The 5,274-nt window shown below is 46.0% G+C and overlaps 1 protein-coding gene across 3 annotated transcripts in view; it reads left to right on the top strand.

Moving 5' to 3' along the window:
* Positions 1-1,512: 1,512 nt before the first annotated feature.
* The window catches only part of CEP83 (centrosomal protein 83), a 52,444-nt gene continuing 48,682 nt past the window's right edge, over positions 1,513-5,274 (top strand). The window contains exon 1 of one of the 3 annotated variants that reach the window (XR_002102929.1): positions 1,513-1,598. The gene's annotated coding sequence lies outside the window, so the exon portion shown is untranslated. The remainder of the gene's footprint in view (positions 1,599-5,274) is intronic. The other 2 variants (XR_002102928.1, XM_019545237.1) reach the window with 2 other exon arrangements.

Here is a 5,274-nt window from a genome sequence, read left to right on the forward strand (position 1 = left end):
CTTTACTTCTGAGACTTGCAGGATCAGTATGGAATTATTTGGGCTCCTGCTCCTTGCACATCAGGAGAATCAGTTAGTTAGTAAATTAATCCCCATTACAGCTATCTAGTCAAAGGATTGCAAAAATGTTACTAAGGGTAGGATTTAGGTCACAGTGTCTTTTACTACAGATGATGCAGAAGGATGAAAGAGCCACATTTGAATTTCAGACTGAAAATTATATGGTATTTCCTGGACTGCCAGGAAATGAAAAATCCTTTTAAAACTGAGTATGTTTGATATGGAAATCAAAAGCAACAATGAATTTGGAACCCCTTTATGCTTGTTTATTCACATTTTTCAGAAGAGCTACGTGTTAAAACTTTATTAAAGGACTGCTTTGCATCCAAAACTTGTGTGAATTCATCTTTTTTAGCTTTGTGGGAGAAAAACCATACAATTTTTTGTTACTACATGTTAATTTGGTATTGCATAGAAACACTATGGATTTCATGATACTTCAAAAACTTGATTTGTTTTCATCTCTCTCCTAAAATTGTCAAGATACTCATCATAAAGTGGTTATAAAAATCTGTACTGAATCATCGATCTGTACATGAGTTTCTCTAGTAGAGAGACAAGTATTAAAGACATGATCTACACCTACTGTTCTTGATCTTTGAGAAATTGTAACACGGGCAGTTCTGGTACCTAGGGTTATAAAAACCCCTAGGGGAAGTAATTGTAATTGTAATTCTTTTGTCACATTTAAAAAACTTGTTTTTATTTATTTGTAGTGATCTGGATATCTTGAACATGTTTCTGCTGAGTTGGAAACATAATGTGACCTTGGGACAGGCATGATGCAGCTTATTTATTTATTTATCTTGTCTTAAACTCAACCAGAGTGCCTGGAGATCCTTTTGAGTGCTACAGGTTATCCTACCCTGCTAGGTGCGTAAATATGATTTGCAAGGTATAAACCTAAAGATTTCACACAGGAACCCATGTGTTAAAAGCATCCTGGGTGGAGATAAAGCATCAGTGTGGGGTTTCAGAGGTCTTTGCAACAGAAGAATTGGTCCACTATTATTTTTCCACATTTAAAAAGAGGGAGAACTTAGAGCTGGCGTTTTCCTAGAGGCTTGAATCTGAAAAGAGTTGAGAACCACTGCCCTGACACAAAAAGGGGCCTATTGCACCAGAACCAGTTTAGTTCTCCCTCTAAGCAGAAATCAATTTTCAGAGAGATTTTGGCAGAGGGGTGTGTGTGTACGCACACACTAACCAGAGGGCAGGGGTCTGTATGTGTTGGTCGAGGAGGGAGGAGAGGCAGTGAGTCACAGCCGAGCTTCAGCGCCTGCCTCCGGGGGCGGGGGCGGGGGCGGGGCTGAGCTCTCCCGCCGCGCCCCGACCCGTTTCCCCAGCAACCGCGCGTCTCCCAGCGCTGCCTCCCGCTTCCGCGTTCCCGTGGTGCCCCACGGCGGCTAAGCCCGGCGGCCCTCCTGGTGCCGGCCGTTGACGAGCGGACGGGTCCCGGGAAGGCTCATGGGAGGGGGCGGGACAGGCAGTGGCGGGAGCCGAGGCGCCATTTTTAAACGGTTGGTGGCTGCCGAGGGGTGAGTGTCTGCGCGGTCGTGGCGGGCGGGGGCCCTGGGCGGTGCGGCGGGGCCCGGGCTCGTGGCGCCTCAGAGTTTTCCATCCGAGTGAGGCGTTGAAGGAGGGAGGCGCCGCGGGCCCTAGGGCGAGGCCGGGCCGGGCTGAAGTGGCGCAGGAAGCGCGGGCCGGTCTCGCCGGCTGCCGATGCCCCGTTCGGCTCCGCTGTGCGGCGGCGCTCAGTTCAGCAGTGCTACCCGAGGCAGGCAGGGGAAGGCCGACAGCTCAGCCCCGCGTGCCGCCTGCGGGGCCTGCCACAGCGTGTGCCCCGCACCAGGCACGTGAGCTGCTTCCAGCCCCGCCGCCTACACGTAGCCCTCACGTTGCCCGGAGCCCGCTGCCCAGGCCGGGTCCAGCACATGAGGCCGGTTTGCAGCGGGGGCTGTGTGCAGTGACACTCCAGAGCAGCCCAACAGGTCGGCAGGCAGGGTGCAGGGCTGGGCTGAGGCACGTGCAGTGTATGGCGCCCTACCTGCTGGGTCTGGCACAGGTGGACCTGGCTTTAGGACCAATCTAGACCAGCCTCAGATCCCAGATTCTGTCTTTCCCCGTCTGTGCCCCTGAATGTCCCTGTGGAAATTGACATGGCATGATTCAGGACTTCAGGTCTGGCAAAGGTAAACACCATATCTTGTCATTAGGAGCCTACTTAATTAGTGATTTTTGCAGAGTCTATGGAAACTTGTGAAATCAGACATCATCTGCAAAATCAAAAGAAAGAAAACAACCTTACTAAAAAATAAAATGCTGGCTCCCCAGTGGGATTCAGTGGTCCTTATGGTCACTAAAGCCCAGCCTCGAGGCTGGGGAGTCCTGGGGCGAAGTGGAGCAGCCAAGGTGGCATAATCCAGCATTTCCCAACATTTTTCACCCAACGGCACGCTTACCTAAATAAAAAAACACCACAGCATGCCGGATGCCAGGGGAAGGGATGGGAGCTGTGGCGCGCAGCCAGCCAGATGCTGAGAGGGAGAGATGGCGAACGGTCACCAGACGGCATTTTGGGCTGGAGCCACACCCCCTGTCTGGCAGGAGCCACGCTCCCCATCTGTCTGTGTCCATAATAACGTGACGGTAACTTATATGATGGGCAAATTAGTTTGTAATGTTCCTTCCAGTACTGATTTTCAGTTACAGAAAGAGATATACCACTTGCAAATATAGCTTGAGCTAATGTCTTATCTGCTTTTCCTTGATTTTTTAACATTTTGTCCACAAAGCTTGATTATCTTGAACAGCTACTCATGGTGGATCACGTATCTGGTGACAGTGATCCTAAAAGCAAGGATCCTGCTTCTTCCCTCAGACCTGGCAGCTCAACATTTTTATTTTCCATTTTTTGCAAATCTGCTATTTCAGCTGAGCTACCAAATTCCAACAATGAAAAGGGGAAAAGATTTTTATTTTAGCCTAGTCCAGTCTGGCCTCATGCATGAGAAAGAGAAGGAGAACCAGCATAAAGCTTGCTTCCCTCCTCCCTTCCAGAAATAACACTGCTGCTCAGCTTGCTGCTCAGTTGCCTTGGGACTGCAGAGCCAAAGGGAAGTATAGTCTGGCCTCTCCTCTCAGTCAGAGGACTAAGCTTGCTCTTCTGGATTGAAACAGTTAACTGTTTATCTATTATGTATTTAAAAAAAGATATTGTTAAGCCTAAATCACTTTGGGTGCTTAGCACAAGCAAAAAGCAGGATACAAATATTTTAAATAAATAATAGTCCAGAGTTGCTTTAACAACTTTTAAAATTATAATGTTTTAAAACAACATAAATGCTAGTCTATACAGATGATGTTGTTCCACCACTTTGTTGCATTAGCTTGCTGTATATGGCTTGTGCGCTTTCAGGACATTTTCTACATGTTATTAAATATTTCTTCATTCTTGTTGTATTGTTAGCATACTCCTGCCCACAATATTTACATCTACCAACTTTTTTCTTCCTTCAGTGGCTTGAACTCTATAATGATGCCACACACTAGTTTTTTTCTGATTAGGCATTATTATGACTCCTTCAAACCAAAAGCATTAAAAACTAACAACTCTTATGCAAACACTTACAACTTCCCTGAGTCAAGAAAAATGAGACACTGTTCTGTATGTTTGCTGAAATGAAAGTGAAACAAAAATTAATCACAGTTTTAGTTTTGGTTTTACTTCACTTGCAGTCTGAGATGAAATAAGAATTTTAGCTTTGTTTTTGATCTGACCTGCGCAGCCAATTGGGTGAATTCATAACTTGATTTTTAGCTTGGATTATTATGCGAGTGTATTTATCCTCCTGCTCACAATCAATAGAACAAATATGTACTCTCTCACACACTCCTTAGGGATAATCACCTGAAAAACATTAATTACAGCTTTGAAACTGCCAGGCTTGCCTAATATTGTATTGCCATCCATTCATTGTTACTAATGAATTTTATGAAACAATGAATTTTTAGAAATGGAAAATTTCCCACGGAAAAATAAAGCACTGGAAAATTTTCCGCCCCACATCTCTGTTTTTTTGTTGTAACTTATTGTTTGAGTTGCATATTTTATTTCTCTACCCAGAAAGCTAGACTACCATAGTTACAGTAAATTCAGTTGTAGAGGCCTGAAAGGGAGGAGCTGCTAGTTTTAGGAACAGCTACGTGCAAAATACATTTAAAATTATGTATGTATCATTTACCTGTTACTTGCCTAGTAATTTTCTGAATGTTTTAATATATGTTTCTTATTAGAAGCAAATGCTGTAGACTGTGCAGCCCAATGGTTTAGTTCTTTTAGCCCCATATATGTCCCTCCAAAGAGTGAATATTGCTTGTTCTAGGCTAGTTGTGGCTAACCGTTTTTTGTCTGGCATGCCACAAGTTAAGCCCTGAGCTTCCCTAAGTGCTGCGCTGATCTTTGCCCCTGAGGCGGACCTGCCTCTGCCTCCATTCCAGCACTTCCCTTTCCCATGTCCCTCAGGCATGCAGGCTGCATGTAGAAGCTACCTGTCATGAGAACCAGTTTACTTTGGTGGGAAAATTTGCATATTGAGGAGGCAATTTTCTTTCTTTTGTTCTTTCATTCTCAGGAGAGGCACAGCCAGGCCCAAGGTCAGGGAGGACCTAGTTAGGAAACTTCTGGTGTGGCTGGACATATTTAAATCAGCAGGTCCAGATGATCTCCACCCCAGGGTGCTGAGGGAATTGGCCCGGGGTCATTGCGGGACCTCTGGCAAGGCTTTACAAGCGCTCATGGTGCTCTTGCCACATGCCAGAGGACTGGAAAAGAGCTAATGTGGTGCCCATTTTCAAAAAAGGGAGAAGGAGGACCCAGGTAACTACAGGCCCATTAATCTTACTTCGGTCCAGGGAGGCTCTTTGAGAAAATCTGCACCCCAGGGTACTCAAGGAGCTGGTGAGCGTCATAGCCCAGCCCCTGGCACGGATCTTTGAAAACTCCTGGCGCTCTGGTGTAGTGCCTGAAGACTGATAGAAGGCCAATGTGGTACCGATCTTCAAGAAAGGGAGGAGAGTGGATCCGGCTAACTACAGGCCCATTAGCCTGACTTCTATCGTGGGGAAGATCTTAGAAAAGTTTATTAAAAAGGCCATCCTTGATGGACTGGCCCAGTCTAACATTCTAAGGGATAGCCAGCACGGGTTTGTTGC

This window comes from Crocodylus porosus, unplaced genomic scaffold (genome assembly GCF_001723895.1).
Source record: "Crocodylus porosus isolate Cpor-Errol unplaced genomic scaffold, CroPor_comp1, whole genome shotgun sequence".
In the NCBI taxonomy this organism is placed as follows: Eukaryota; Metazoa; Chordata; order Crocodylia; family Crocodylidae; genus Crocodylus; species Crocodylus porosus.